General features: G+C 50.1%; 1 protein-coding gene across 3 annotated transcripts in view; it reads right to left on the reverse strand.

Moving 5' to 3' along the window:
* Positions 1 to 13,551, reverse strand: part of TNNI1 (troponin I1, slow skeletal type) — a 28,951-nt gene extending 15,400 nt beyond the window's left edge. For all 3 annotated transcript variants that reach the window (XM_078078258.1, XM_078078259.1, XM_078078257.1), the window contains exon 1: positions 13,398 to 13,551. The gene's annotated coding sequence lies outside the window, so the exon portion shown is untranslated. The remainder of the gene's footprint in view (positions 1 to 13,397) is intronic.
* Positions 13,552 to 15,993: the final 2,442 nt, after the last annotated feature.

Raw genomic sequence — 15,993 nt, forward strand, 5'->3', positions numbered from 1 at the left:
GGCTGTGAGGCCCAAGTGAGGTAACGTGTCCGGAGGGCTTTGCGAACGTCTGGCACAAAGCAAATGCTTGACAAACGTTAGCTCGGAGGATATTCTCATTGAAGCCTCAAGGTAACACTCTGAGATAGGCACCATCATTAACCCCATTTTACCGATGAGGAAAGTGGGGACTCAGAATAATGAAGCAACTCACCCAAGACTCCACAGCAAGGAAGAGTCAGAGGTGAGACCAGCACCCAGGTCTCTGTGCTCCCTAACCAGCCCTGCCCCTGTCGTCTGGCACAGCAAGCGCTCGGTGAATACGGGCCATGCGTGTCTTCAGGCAGCATGATGCTTTCTACCAGGAATCTGGAACGGACCAGCCTTGGGCCCCCAAAGCCCCATGTAATTCATTCCAACGTTAGAAACTGTAAGTGATGCTTTGATGAGCTGTTCTCTATCTACCTCATTGTAAGAGGTGCGGTGGTGTAGCAACAGATGGTATTAGCCTGTACTTTCAGTGCTGAGATACCCTTAGGAGGAGGCCCTTCGCTCCCCTCCGAGGAGGCCTGGCTGGGGCCGGTGATAGGCGCAGCACCACTGCGCAGGCCAGAAGCCGGGGAGAGGCGTGGCAGGGAGGGCCCCAGCAGGCTCCGGGCCTGGGCAGAGAGGGGGCTGACCTCCAGCTCAACAGCAGGTATCTCTCACCCTCCCTCCTTCAAAGCTCCGCACCTCCCCACCACCTTCACACACCCCTGACTTCCTCCCACACCCTGCCCAAACCTCTTGTGTCCTCCCTTGAGCACCCTTCTCCTCCAGCTCAGCATTGCCCACCCTGAGTCCTTCTCAGCCCATCTGCTCAGTTCCCCTGCCGGCCCAGTGCTATGATGGAGGAGGGGGACCAAAGGCCACCCCCACTCCCACCCCAGACCTCCTGTATGCTGCCAGCTAAGCCCTCACACCCAAGAGCCTGGAGCCAGCCCAGGCCTCGACAGGTCCCTTCTCCAGAAATCCCATAATCAGCAGGTGGAGTTTGGTACTGACTCTGTGGGGTTGGGAGGGGATGTGGGGGACGGAGGTGGACAGTGAGCTGGCAAACCAGGGGTGGACCCCACACTAGAAACAAATTCTTTTCAAAGTGACATGTGAGCTGGGGTACCTGGGTGGCTCAGTCGGTTAAGCGTCTGCCTTCAGCTCAGGTCACGATCCCGGGGTCCTGGGATCGAGTCCTGTGTCAGGCTCCTTGCTTGGTGGGGAGCCTGCTTCTCCCTCTGCCTCTGCCTGCAGCTCTCCCTGCTTGTGGGCTCTCTCTCTCTCTCTCTCCGGCAAATAAATAAATAAAATCTTTAAAAAATAAAAAAGTGGGGCACCTGGGTGGCTCAGTCGTTAAGTGTCTGCCTTCGGCTCAGGTCATGATCCCAGGGTCCTGGGATCAAGCCCCGCATTGGGCTCCCTGCTCGGCAGGGATTCTGCTTCTCCCTCTCCCGTTCCCCCTGCTTGTGTTCCCTCTCTCGCTGTGTGTCTCTCTCTGTCAAATAAATAAATAAAATCTTTATAAATAAATAAATAAATAAATAAATAAATAAATAAATAAATAAATAAGTGGCATGTGAGCAGTCAGCAAGGCTGGAACCCAGAAGCCAGCTCACTGTGTCTCTTCCCCAGTTCGGCCTCCCCCTCCCCCTTCCCACCCCTCCCCCAATGTTCCCCAGTTCTGTCTCCAGCCAGGCCTCTCTTGCCCAATTCCCAGTTTGCCTACCCCTCCGTCCTAGCCACGTGAGTCCATTCCTGCCTCCCGCCCGAATTCCCTGGCTTTCCACTTCTGTATCTTCGAGCTTGCCATCTTCCGAAGCAGAAACGTTACTCTCTTCTGCTTTCAGTCAGTGGATGGAGTCCCTGCTGGAAGCCACCTCCTCCCGGAGGCCTTCCCAGACTCCACACCCATCTCCTGCACAGGACTTCCTGTCTGCGCAGCTCAGCTGGTTCTAGGCATCGCACCACTTCTCTCCAGGTACAGTTTTCCCTTCCTGCTGAGAAAGCTGTCTGCGGAGCGGGGCAGGAGATGGGGCTCAGGCGCAGCACGGAGTCAAAAGAGCAGGCCTCTGCTAGCCCCGTGGTTTGCAACTTTTATAGTGAGTGCATCAGCATCCCCTGCAGGGCTTGGTAAAACACAGACTCCGGGCCCCACCCCCGGAGTTTCGGATTCAGCAGGTCGTGGGCAGAGCCTGGAAATGTGCATTTCTAACAAGTTCTCAGGTGCTGCTGGTACTGCTGGCCTAGGGACCGATACTTTAAGAACTACTATAGTTATACCAAGTAGAAAAGGCACCCATTGTGGACAGACACACCCCTTTGGGTCAATGGCTTGACTTCAACCTGCGCCACCCCTCAGTAGAGCTGGTGACACACAGCCCAGAACCACTCTGACCCGCTTCCTGCTGTTGTCCTCCCCCCCGGGCCCATGCTCCAGACCCAGGGGACTCTGGAGGTCCCCACACAGCCACAGCCATTCATCCAGGCCCTGGGGATACCACAGTGAGCCTCGGGGCCCGGAAGCCAGGCTTGGGCACCTGGACACGGGTTTCCTGGGTCCTGGTTCTGGCTCACTGCTTTCCCTCTAGTCCTTCTTCCCAGCTGCAGAAGACATTATTTTCTTCGTTGTCAAAGGGCTGAACTTAGTCCCAGGGCTAAGAGGGGACGGTGAGTCAGTGGGGACAGAATCCCAGCCTGCTGTCCTGCCCTGGTGCCAAATCTGTGTCTTCTGCCGGGGCCACCGCGGCCTATTCGCCATGCGCGCTTGCTTAGCCAACGGCAAGCCCCTCCTCACACCTGGGTCCCCGCCCAAACCCCACGTCTGCCCCTCCTTCTGTTCTTCACATCACAGAAAATGGCACAGGCACCACCCCTGAGCCAACCCCCAAATCCCAGAGTCATCCACCACTCCTCTCCTCCCCCGCTCCCCACCGAGTTCGGTCCTGCTCCCTGCTCGGGATCTCCGACCTGCCTCTGTCAACGTGGGCCACCACGTGTGGCCGGCTTGGTTGCAGCCTCTCCAGGATCCCCCTGCTGTCTGAACCATCTTCCTAAAACAAGGACAGGGTCATGTCACTTTCCCATTTCTCCCATCAGTGGCCTCAGGATGAAATGCAAACCCCGTAATCAAGTTACATGCCCTTTGGGATCTCACTCTTAAAGCTTCCCTGGCTTCCACACTCCCTTAGCTCCGGCCACACAGAGCTACTCAAAGCTCCTGGAGCAGCAGAGGCTTCTCGGACGGCCTTTCTCTCCCACCCCACCCCAGGCCCACTGTACCTACCCCCCTCCAAATCTCAGCAGCATGTTGACTCCTCCAGAAAGCCTTCCCAGACGACCCCAGACTGCATTAGGAGCCCTCGTCCAGGCTCCACAGCCCCCACGTGTCCCTCTTTCCCTGCGTTTAACCCAGAATTTTGAAGTCACATTTTACTATCCTGGACAAACTTGAATGTTGACACCATGTCTCACTCATTTTTGCATCCTCAGTGCCCAGCACAGTGCTTGGCACATAGTACGTGCTCAATAAATGCTCGTTGAATAAATGAATGGACAACACAGAGAGAAGCCTTCTGACCAAAGACAGTGCAGGAAATTGGCCCTCAGGGCTCAGGAGAATCCTTGTTTGTTCCCCAGGGTCCTGAAATAAGGTTGGAGTGTTCATGGCTAAGGGCACAGGGAAAGGGCTGTCTGGGAAGCCATCTTGTTCAAGTTCTTGGCACCCAGAGGTCTGGGCACCCTCCCCCTGGGAGAAGCAGCCACTTACTGACCTTGACATAGGTGATGAACCGCTCTCCCCTCCAACAATGTGCTGGGACTTACATAGAAACAACAGCTGGACAGCTGGGCCTTTGTTGATGGTAAACTGAGCCTCTCAGAGGTCACTCCAGACTATGACCACCTCCTCACCCCATGTCCAGGCTGGGGCCAGGAACGTCAGGGGTAGAGACGCCAACACAGACAAAGGGCCCTGCCTAGATGCCTGGTGAGCACCTAGGGCCTGGCCAGCTTCCTCCTCCCCTCTCCACTCCGCTCCAAACCCCCCTCTGCAGGCTCCAGCCCTCTTTCTTCACCCTCTCTCACACCCGCCCCCACGCCATGACACCATGACTGTGTCTCAGGAATCTTGGGGCCGAATTGACCAGGAAGGGGACTTCCTGATCAGAGGTTCCAATGAAGTTCCTTTAAGACCCCCACCAGGGAGCACCTGGGTGGCTCAGTTGGTTAAGAGCCTGTCTTTGGCTCAGGTCATGATCCCAGGGTCCTGGGATCGAGCCCCACATTGGGCTCCCTGCTCAGCGGGGAGTCTGCTTCTCCCTCTGCCCCTCCCCCCACTTATGCTCGCTCTCTCTCCCTCTCGCAAATAAATAAAATCTTAAAAAAAAAGACCCAAGCCAGGATGAAATAACCTCACCAAAACCCCAAGGCTGGGCGAGCCTCCTTCTGAGAGCAGAGCTTCCATGCACCCCGCTCCCCGTTTTCACACTGGGACAGAGGGGCACCTGGGCGGCAGACTCTTAGTTTCAGCTCAGGTCATGATCTCAGGGTCCCCCACATCGCTTCTGGGGCTCCGTGCTCAGCAGGGAGTCTGCTTGAAGAGTCTTTCCCTCTGCCCCTCCCCCCACTGTGCTTGCTCTCTCTTGCTCTCTCTCAAATAAATAAATCAATCTTTAAAAAAAAGTGCTACATAATACATTGGATTTCAATGTAACAGACTATGAAAACTTCATTGTATGGTTTCAGATTCCACATGGTAGCTAACCTTTAAAAAAAACTCCCTCTTGGTGAGATTCATTTATTTATTTTAGAGAGAGAGAGCGCACAGTGGGGAGGGGCAGAGGGAGAGAGAGAGAGAGAGAAACCCAAGCATACTCGGTGCTGAGTGCAGAGCCTGGCTTGGGGTTCGATTCCACAACCTGGAGACTATGAGCGCAAGATCGCAACCAGGGCCAAAACCAAGAGTCAGACGCTTAACCGACTGCACCACCCAGGCGCCCCTGGTGAGTTTTAATATAGAAGACTATCCACAATTCTCTGAAAAGTCTATTAAAATACTCTCTTTTCTAACTACACGTCTGTATAAGGGTGGATGTTTTTATGTACTTCAACCAAAACATTCTAACAGATGGACTACAGAAGCAATGTGAGAATGCAACTGGCTTCTATTAAGCCAAACACTGAAAGGATTTATAAAAATACAAAATAGGGGCTCCTGGGTGGCTCAGTTGTTAAGCATCTGCCTTCGGCTCAGGTCATGATCCCAGGGTCCTGGGATCCAGCCCCGCGTTGGGCTCCCTGCTCAGTGGGAAGCCTGCTTCTCCCTCTCCCGCTCCCCCTGCTTGTGTTCCCTCTCTTGCTGTGTCTCTCTCTGTCAAATAAATAAATAAAATCTTTAAAAAATAAATAAATAAAACAAATAAAACAAATAATGATAATTCATTTTATTTATATTATTTTTGTTTATGTGATTTATAACGTATTTATTAAAATATTTTATTTATATTAACATGTAAGGTGGGTTATTAATATAGTTATTAAATGGATTAACCAGTATTTTAAAATTTTCTGTTTTAGTTTCTAAAAAGGTAAATATTGACAGCTACTACCTACTTAAACAAAAAGTGTATAGGCTTCTCAATAAAGAGTGTAAAGGGGTTTTAAACCCCCCAAATTTGGAAACCACTATTCTATGTTTTTAGTAGATTATTATTTTATCCTGATTCACTTATTTTACCTGTAAAATAAAGTTAAAAAAACAAAAATGATCAAGAAAAAATGAAGTATGATTTTTCATTTTGTCAAATGACAGCCAGTGACAGGAATCAATAAGTTTCATAATATCCAAGTTATTAAAGGTAGGACTGGCCACTGTGAGTAAGCTCTGGGGATTTTATGGTTTTGCGGTTTAATAAAATGTCCCTAAAATGACAAGTTAGGGAAATTTTCATAAGAAAGTCATGAAACAGTTTGTGCAACTGTGATTTTTATTTCCGTCCTCTGTGTGTTTTTGTATGAGATAACTGGCATTAACCGCCGTATTCCCAGGAGGTGAAATTCTAGTTCATAGGAGCTGGAGATGAAGTTTTCCTCCTTGCCACCAGAGGGAGGTGTGTGTGTGTGTGTGTGTGTGTGTGTGTGTGTGTGTGTGTGTGACTTTTTGTGGTACCTACCAACTATGTATATGAGATCCATTGTGAAAACTTAAGAGAATGTGAATCCCTTTCCATTTTATCTCTTCCTCCACCCCTTCACCCAGATGATAAACTATCAAAAGTGTGTCTAGTCCCAGGCCCTTCCTTATCCATCACCAGCAGAACCTTCCCTGCGCACATTCCTTGTTCACACTTGGTAATCTGGGTCAACCGCAGTACAAAGCTTGGAGAGCAACAAATACAGCATCTCTGACAGGAGTGCTTTTTGGTGCAATTACTGTAACCCCAATATAGGTGCTTTGACAATGTTGATCTTTCTTAAGGTGAGGTCTCCCTGCAATCTAGAAGTTCCTCGGAGGATCTAAGCAGTTATGTGGTTCTTTACTTTTTGAGGGGTTTAGAACTTTTTTGAAAACTGTTGAAATCCATAGCATTCATAACCAACATTTTGTTTTGTTTTGTTGTGTTTAAGATTTTATTTATTTGACGAGAGAGAGAGAGAGAGAAAGACAGCGAGAGAGGGAACACAAGCAGGGGGCGTGGGAGAGGGAGAAGTAGGCTTCCCGCGGAGCAGGGAGCCCGATGTGGGGCTCGATCCCAGGACCCTGGGACCATGACCTGAGCCAAAGGCAGATGCTTAACGACTGAGCCACCCAGGCGCCCCTATAACCAACATTTTGAAAGTCATAAGCTTTCATACACACCAATTCCAGGGAACTCAGAAACCCTCTGAAAACCCATTCAAAGACCCACGTGGGAGGGGGTAATGCCTGAAGCTGTCGTGCGCGTACAACTGACTCCAAGGCCTTATAGAGCCTCCTTCCAGCCCCGGCTCCTCTCTGGCACCGCCAGAGATGAAGCGGAGGAGGGGCTGCAGGACAAGGCAGCCGACACTAGAGGGCAGTGTGAAGCAGGGAGTGAATGAACCATTTCTTGACTCCTCAGTAGGCAAAGAATAAAGGTATGGAAGGATGAAGAATATTCCTACTCCTGTTTCTGCTATTTAAGGATATTGAGGTTCTCAGGATGCCTTGTGGAGGCCAGGGAGCCAAGATATTTCACAGCCTGTGACAAAACGATATTTATACTCATCAACACCTCTACCTTCGTGCACAATCAGCTCAAAATAATTTGGGAGTTTCAGCCTGGGGTGAAATACACACTTGCTAGACCCTCCCTGTTATTCTCCCCCTACCTTGATTAATGCGAATTCTTCATGATCCAGACTGAAAGGCACACAGAAGATAGCTTTCATCTCCTGCTTTGTTGTCCACATGAATATATTAAAAAACTCCCAAGCTTATGCAGCCATCAAAAGGAATGAGATCTTGCCATTTGCAACAACGTGGATGGAACTGGAGGGTATTATGCTGAGCAAAATAAGTCAAACAGAGAAAGACATGTATCATATGACCTCACTGATATGAGGAATTCTTAATCTCAGAAAACAAACTGAGAGTTGCTGGAGTGGGGGTGGGGTGGGAGGGATGGGGTGACTGGGTGATAGACACTGGGGAGGGTATGTGCTCTGGTAAGCGCTGTGAATTGTGCAAGACTGTTGAATCTCAGATCTGTACCTCTGAAACAAATAATGCAATATATGTTAAGAAAAAAAAAAAAGAAGAAGATAGCAGGAGGGGAAGAATGAAGGGGGGAAAATCGGAGGGGGAGACGAACCATGAGAGACGATGGACTCTGAAAAACAAACTGAGGGTTCTGGAGGGGAGGGGGGTGGGAGGATGGGTTAGCCTGGTGATGGGTATTAAAGAGGGCACGTTCTGCATGGAGCACTGGGTGTTATGCACAAACAATGAATCATGGAACACTACATCTAAAACTAATGATATAATGTATGGTGATTAACATAACAATAAAAAAATTAAAAAAAAACACTCCCAAGCATTTGTTATACATACAACAACTATGTGTTTTATTACAGCACTGACAAGGTGTGATGAATTCTCTCAGAAGGACTCAAGGTGGGGGGCGCCTGAGTGGTTCAGTCGTTAAGCATCTGCCTTCGGCTCAGGTCATGATCTCGGGGTCCTGGGATCGAGCCCCAGTCGCTCAGCAGGAAACCTGCTTCTCCCTCTCCCACTCCCCCTGCTTGTGTTCCCTCTCTCGCTGTGTCTCTCTCTGTCAAATAAATAATCTTTAAAAAAAAAGGACTCAAGTGGTGCCTGGGTGGCTCAGTCGATTAAGTGGTGCCTGGGTGGCTCAGTCGGTTAAACTCTTGATCTCAGCTCAGGTCTTGATCTCAGGGTCATGAGTTCGAGCCCCACATTGGGCTCCATGCTGAGCATGGAGCCTACTTAAATTAAAAAAGCGGGGGGGGACTCAAAAGAAGCCTCACCAAGGAGGCAACACCTGAGCTAGTTTTTTTAAGAAGTACAGGAGTTCATCAGGAAACCAAGGAGAAAGGGCATCATGCCCCAAGGAATGCCACAGTAGCATGAGGTGTGGCGTGTGGGGAATTATGGGCAGTCTGCTCTTGCTAGTGTGTGAAGGACTAGGCTGGGGACAGCAGGAGGAGTTGAAGCTGGGAGTAGATGTGGGATGATGACAAGTCACAAAACCTGATCTGCATGTTAAGTGCCAGGGAGCCCAGACTTCATGCATTTAATTGAGGTCCATTAAAGTGTTATAAACCAGAGTAACACAGTCAGATGTGAATTGTAGAAAGTTCACGGAAGACTCCACTATAAAGGCTGGATTAGAGAGTGGAAGAATTGGAGGCCCAGGGACCCAGTTCAGAGGTAATAATAATAATAAACAAATATAATAAAAAATTAATACTATAATATAAATAATATACAAATATGACCAAATAATGAGAATAATAAGGGGTGACTTCTGAGGAGGACCTGGATGAAGGCAGCAGCATAGAGCAGAGGGAATTAGAAGGACAATCTTCGGAAGGAAAGAGGAGGAGAGGGAAAGTCAGGAGCAGAAAGCTGAGGACGAAACCCCAGGTGGAACAGACATGGGATGGAGAGGCAGAGGAAGGAACCCAGAGGAGTGGAAAAGAGATGTGGGTAGAGCATAGAAGTCAAGAGAAGACAGAGTCCCAGGAAGGGGGGGTAATCAACTGTGTCAACATCCTCAAAGCTCACTCCACCAACTGTGTTCAGCAAGTGGGAAGTCTTTGATTATCTCAGTGGGAGGGTTTCAGTGCAAATACCAAAATGCTAGGGTTCAGGCCATAGTGGAAAAAGAGAGGTGTTCTCTCCAGAGACACTGGACCAGAGAGCTTTGGGATCGGGGATAACAGGCACAGCTGAGAACAGGAGTATCATACTAAAAACAAGGGGATGAAGGGAAGTTGACAAATAGAAGTGTAAGATACACCCACTCCCTCCTGCTTCTGCTCCAGGAGCAGCCAAGCTCGTACTCCCTGGTGGGAGACATGAAGATTCTGATCCAGGGAAACTGACCATCCCGAGAAAAGGCATTGACATTTGAGAGTCCTGCAATGCGGCCACAAAGTTGCAGCTTGATCACCCTGGAGTAAGAGCCATGAAAGGCCAGCCCCACCCATACACAGAGCTTCCAGTTAGCTTTTGAGTGTCTTAAATTCACATATATAAGTGGACATTCAAAGATCACCAGATCTTGTTTAAAGATTTATTTATTTATTTCAGAGAGAGTGAGAATCCTCAAGCAGACTCCCCGCTGAGCATAGAGCCCAGCGTGGGGCTCAATCTCAGGACCCTGAGATCATGACCTGAGCTGAAATCAAGAGTCGGACGCTTAACCGGCTGAGCCAGCCAGGCGCCCCAGGATCACCAAATATTTAAGGAAAACATCTAAGTTGAAAGAGAACTAAAACAAGCAGATTAAAAGCCATCTGGAAAAAGCACACAATGCAAGGAACAGAGCAAAACTTCAAAAAAAACTATGATTAATAGAGAGAGAGGAGTTGTTTTGTCCATGAAATAGGAATACAGTGCTGTATAAAAAGGACAAGAAACATTCAGAAAATGTTTTTAAAACTCTTGGAAATTAGAAATATGATAGCAACAATCTAACATTCAGTAGAAGGGCTGGATGAGAAAGTTGAAGAAGTCTTCCCAAAAGTACAAAAAAAGATGGGAAATAGATCAGGAAGGATAAGAAAATTAAAGGATCATCCAGGAGGTCAAATATCTTACTATTTGAAGTTCAGAAAGAGAGATCAGAGAATTTAAAAGGAGATGGTTATCAAAGCAATTAAACCTACACCTCCCAGAACTGAACGTTTGCGGTCACCAAGTATCCAGTTCTATTACAACAACGACCTAAGGCAAGGGGACAAAAGATATTTCAAGCTTCCAGGGAGAAAAAGTGGGTCACATACAAAAGACTGAAAAGTTGAATGGCTGTAGGTCTCTCAATAACAATACTGGAAACTAGAATACAATAGAAAAAAAATGCCTTCAAAATTCTAAGGGAAAACAATTTCTAACTAGAATGCTACAGATACCCAGCCAAACTATCAGTTAACTGTGAAGGCAGGGGACAGATAATTTCCACTACGCAAAGCCTCAAAATTTTCTTGCTTCTTTTCCCAGGAAGCTGCTGGAGATGGTGTTTTACCAAAATGAAGGAGCAAACCACAAAAGAGGAAGGCATGGGGGGCAGGAAATTGAGAATGGGTAGGTAAGAGGCAAAGGGAATTCTCAGGGTGATGGGGAGGAAAACACCAAGATCACTGCCGGCTGTGGATGAGGCCCAGTGAGTACCCCCCACAGATTAGAGCAGGAGGTGGGGGTGTGGGTGGGGCGGGGGGGGGGGAGTGGCTGCTCAGAAATTATGAAAGGAAAAAGAAAGAAAGGCAAGGGGAGGGGAGGGAAAGAACATTCCTAGATTCCCTTGTGGGTCTGGATGTCCTGAGCTTACTCTGCCATCGGCAAAATAGAGGCTGATATAGTCACAGACACACACACCAATGAGCAAATAAAAACAGGGCGCAACTTAACTTCAGAGAACGAAGCTGTATGAAAAGGGGATGTGAATCATAATACACGACATGGCTTGGATATGCAAAATATTTACATAGTCAAGAAATATGTAAATACTTTTAATTTAACTGAAACTTGAGATAGAACTAACTTGATTGCGAGGATGTGGGAGGGATGGGCAGGTGGGTGAGATGGAGGAGGGAGGCTTAGGTGTAGCTGTGGTATACTGAGTGTGTAGGAAGGTAACCGTGGGGACAGTGGGGCAGGTGACTCAGAGCCCACAGGGGCTGCAGGCAAAAGGGAGGTAGGAGAAGAGGGGTGATTTGGGTTAGCCACAGAAGAGAGGCGTCGCTCAGATATTCATCTCCCACTTGCTCTCAGCCAATTTCTTTGGGGACCTCAGTGCACTCATTCACAATAAAATGTCAATAACAAGGGGCACCTGGGTGGCTCAGTCGGTTAAGCCTCTGCCTTCGGCGCAGGGTCCTGGGTCCTGGGATCGAGCCCCGCATCAGGCTCCTTGCTCAGTGGGCAGCCTGCTCCTCCCTCTGCCTGCCACTCCCCCTGCTTGTGCTCTCTCTGTCTCTCTCTCTCTGACAAATAAATAAATAAAATCTTTAAAAAAAACTTTTTTAAATATCAATAACAAGGTCTGGCTCTTACCTCCCCCGGAGCATCGTGTTTTAATAGGGACAAGCCTGGTGGTGGAAAGCTGGTGGAATGAGCAGCTTTCTGACTTTAGCTAAATAACCGGGTGGCCTTGACCTTGGACGTAGCTTCTCTGAACTTCAGGCTCGCCTATGAAATGTGAACAATGACATTGCCACCCCAGTATTGTTGTGAGAAGCAAATGAGGAAATGTCTGTGGAAAGTCTTTCGGAGTCATCAAGAGCAGTGTGGACCTTTTTATGACACCAAATGAATGAAATGTCACTGCTGGAAGTTCCGGGTCTGAGCCGCAAAGCCTGGCTGGTGATGCTTCCGTGTGTGCCCATGGAAGGATCCCACCTCGGGGCGGCCGACCCCACTAGGTCCAGGGGCTTCAGGGGATGGACACACGGACTCACACATCACAGAACAAGAACTGTAAGAACTGCAGGGCCACACTAGACATATTCCAGCCTCAGAGCAGAGCCGTGAGGTAAGTACGGTTGATTCTCGTTACTCAGGGTTCTTAGGTTCTATCAAGCCACCCAAACACTGAATGTGCAAATACAGAACCACTGCTCCTGGGGAAATACGGGGTTAGGTTCCCGTGAGCCTCTGGTCACCACATTTTCATCAACCGATCAGTACAGAACCTTGTTGTATGTGTATTTCTGCTTGAAGACACCTTATTAATATATACTGTTGATTCATTAACAGCGAACTCTTGGCCAACAGCACTCTAACTCAGCCCCGCACAAAGCCTTTCTAAGACATGGATTTTCTCTGTGAGACACATCACAGGCTCCCTGTGCTTAGGAACACCGGACGGCATTTCAGCACTGTGCTTGGGGGCCACTGTAAACAGCGAAATCGCCAACAAAATGACAAAAATATGGCACTAAATAGACTGCAAAAGGAGTACTTGTCTACAGTATGAGAGCCAAAAGAGAAGGCAGAGCATCACCTTGCTCAACCTCAGCTGGGAACGTGTGCTTTGAACCACTCAGGTTGTTCACCACCCTGCACACGTCTGCAAACAACCGCTAAAGCGCCACAAGTATTGATTTGGGGGTTACTAATAACTGTTAGCAAGGAGGCTGATTTGCAAATACAGAATCCACCGATAATGAGGACTGACTATATCATTGTCACCGGTTTACAAAGCAAGGAACAGACCCTCATCAGGGTGAAGAGCTGGCAGGCAGCCAGCAAGCGGCAGAGCCCGGATTCAGACCCCTGGGCTAGGCGTCCACACCCAGGATTTCAGCGCCCTTGTACACTGTTCTCCGGGCCAGGCTTTTCATTTCATAGATGAGGCCCTGAGCCCCAAAGCTGACTCACCTATGCTCACACAGGTGTGGGGGGAAGTTCGGGGGCTGAAGCCTGACCCTGGACCCACGGACTATCCCTTTTTCTCACAAGAGCACGCCTCTCTTTTTTTATTTTATTTATTTGAAAGAGCGAGCACAAGCAGGGGGAGCGGCAGAGGGAGAGGGAGAAGCAGACTCCCCGCGGAGCAGGGAGCCCGATGCGGGGCTCGATCCCAAGACCCTGGCATCATGACCTGAGCCAAAGGCAGACGTTTAACCGCTGATCCACCCAGGCGCCCCCAGAGCACCCCTCTCTTATGAAGTGCCTGACCCACCTGTGTTGTGCCTTCTTGCCGCCCAGAATCTCTCTCTCCTACTCCACCCGGGGATCCTGGGACCTGGGTGGGGAGTGGTGAGCCGGGGCGGCCACCTGGAAGGTTTGCTGCGGCTGCGGCGTGACAAGCACCGCGGGGACACCCGCACGTGTGCGTGCAGACTGGACCACCAGGGGGCGCCCCTGCCTCCCCGCGCCGCGCATTCCCCCGCCCCCAAAGCGCGCCCGGAGCGCCTCTGCAGCCCTAGTGGTCCTGGAAAGGGGAAAGGAACAATGGGGTAATTGATGCAAACGCGCCATGAAAGACAAATTGTTCAGATGAAGCGCATTCCGGGCTCCTGCCAAAGGCTCTGGGTGTGTGGAATTTCAAGGAGAAGCTGAGTAGATTTGGGCTGTGCGGCCGGACCCCGTGCCTCCCTTCCTGGAATGCTGCAGGCTTGGCCTGGGTTCCCAGGGGCCTGCGGGCTGGGGGGAGGGCAATGCAAGGGAATGGAAAAGGTGGACTGGTGAACTGGCTGACAGGAGCCTGCCTCCCTCTTCTCAGATGGCCCCCAGTCTCCTGAATCCGCTTAGCCTTGAATAGACTCTTCACCCCTCGCCTCCTCGCCCCACTCCCCATCCTGGCAGGAATCCAGGAGCTTCCTCTTATGCCTTTTCTCCCTGGGTGGCCTCGGCTAAAGCTTCCACCTCTTCGAACTTCTGTTTTCTCCTCTATAAAACGGGACAAAGCATCCCTTCCATTCACATCCCACAGGGGTGTCGTGTGGGTCAAATGAGAAAGGTCTGGAAACCTCAGCATGTCTGTTCCACTCCTCAAGCTCCACTAGAAGCTGCCCTGGGCAGCCAATACCGAAAGCCAGAGCATTCTACCCAGCCCCACCCTGGCGCCCTGAAGACCTCCAGGTGACCCCAGTCCCAGCGCTGGCCCTTACTGTGAGCTCCAGGCCTCCTCCCACCCCAGGATCTAAACTTCCGACCACCCCCCAGGGCCAGGGAGGGTGGAGCAGGATCTGGACAGGAGGCCTGCACAAGGGCTCCTTGTCCTGCTGGGCAGGCTGGCACCCGCCTGTCCTATCCCCCGAGGAGGTGGCTCTCTGGGACTATTGTCTTTCTGTTGAGACTTGGGGGCGGGGGCAATCAGAGTCCATCAGGGCGGGGCCAGAGTGTCCAGGCTCACAGCCCAGCCCACTTCTGGAGTGCTAGGTTTTAATGCCTCCCTCCCAGCCCGCAGTGGCCTACACATCTGCCAGGATTTGTTCTGAGCAGGCAGGCATACTGTTAATCACAATGCCTCTGCCCCAGGCCCCTTTCTCCTCCTGAAAAACCTCACTTCCCCGTCCTCTATCTTCACAGCCTCCATCCCATCCTTGTTCCTTGCTGTCTTTCTGACATGAATTATTCATAATTCATACACTGCACCTAGCAGAGTCCTGGCCCACATTTAGCATTCAATAAAATGCTATTATTGCCCAGCCACCACCCTCAGTCACCCAGCGTAGGATCTAAGACTACCTAACCTTTATCCGGGGCCTCATATTCCAGTTTTTGCTTGCTGTCTCTCCTGCTGGCCCTGCTTTCCCCACACACACACACCCCTCTGGTGCCTACAGCATTTCCTTGCTCCCCCCTGGCCAGTTCTCAGCCCCACCAACCTGGGTTCTGATCCCAGCCCCGACATCACACAATCACTGGGCGATTTTGAACAAATTCCTAAACGTCTCTGCATTCTCATTTCTTTATCCACGAGTGAGAAGGATCATCTCTGCTCCAGGCAGTGGGGAAGATGAAATAAGATAGTAGTTATGAAAACCCCATGAAATTTTATTACCAGCACATACCAGCAGAGAGATTATTACTATCGAGAACCTGCTAATGGATGGCCTCCCCACCCTCCTGCAGATAAGGCTGTCCGCTTCCAGCCTCTCTGAGACTCTAATAATCATCCCTAAGGTGTGTGATTTCCTAACTTTATGAAACATCTTCACACCCTTCGAACCATTGCAACTTTCCCAAATGAATCCAATGTCAGAAGACGCAGAGAGGGAGAATAATTCTGGACAGCTTTATTCAGCATTATTCAGGCCATTTATAAGAATTTATTATCAGCCAAAGATAAACAAAGTCCCTACTCCCTAGACACATACAGTCTGGCGAGGAGAAAGCTAAGTAAACAGATTCCAGCAGCCGCGCCCTGGGGGGCCAATATGAGTATTTCCAGCTGGTCCTGGTTCATCCCAGAGCCCTGGACAGTTCAGTGTTGAACAAAGACCTTCTGGAGGCTAGGAGGCTCCTGTGTCCCAGGCACCCCCCTTCCTGCTGTGGTCAGCAGCAGCCACCCCAGGGGGTAAGCAGACCTTGCCCCTTCCCGGCTCCTGGTTGGATGGGCAGTTTTCAGCACTGCAGTGAACAAGACTGGGGCCATTGGTCAGCACTACACACAGGAGCAGAAGCTCAGGCCCAGGGAGTGGTCAGCAGGCCTGGAAAGGGTTAAGTCCACAGGATGTGCCTGGGACCCAGCTGTTTCCCGTGGGTGGGTGGGGGATTTACAGCCTCCCCCACTATGGGGCTACCAAGCCGGAGCTGGGGAAAGATGCTGC

This window comes from Halichoerus grypus, chromosome 7 (genome assembly GCF_964656455.1).
Source record: "Halichoerus grypus chromosome 7, mHalGry1.hap1.1, whole genome shotgun sequence".
NCBI classification, from domain to species: Eukaryota; Metazoa; Chordata; class Mammalia; order Carnivora; family Phocidae; genus Halichoerus; species Halichoerus grypus.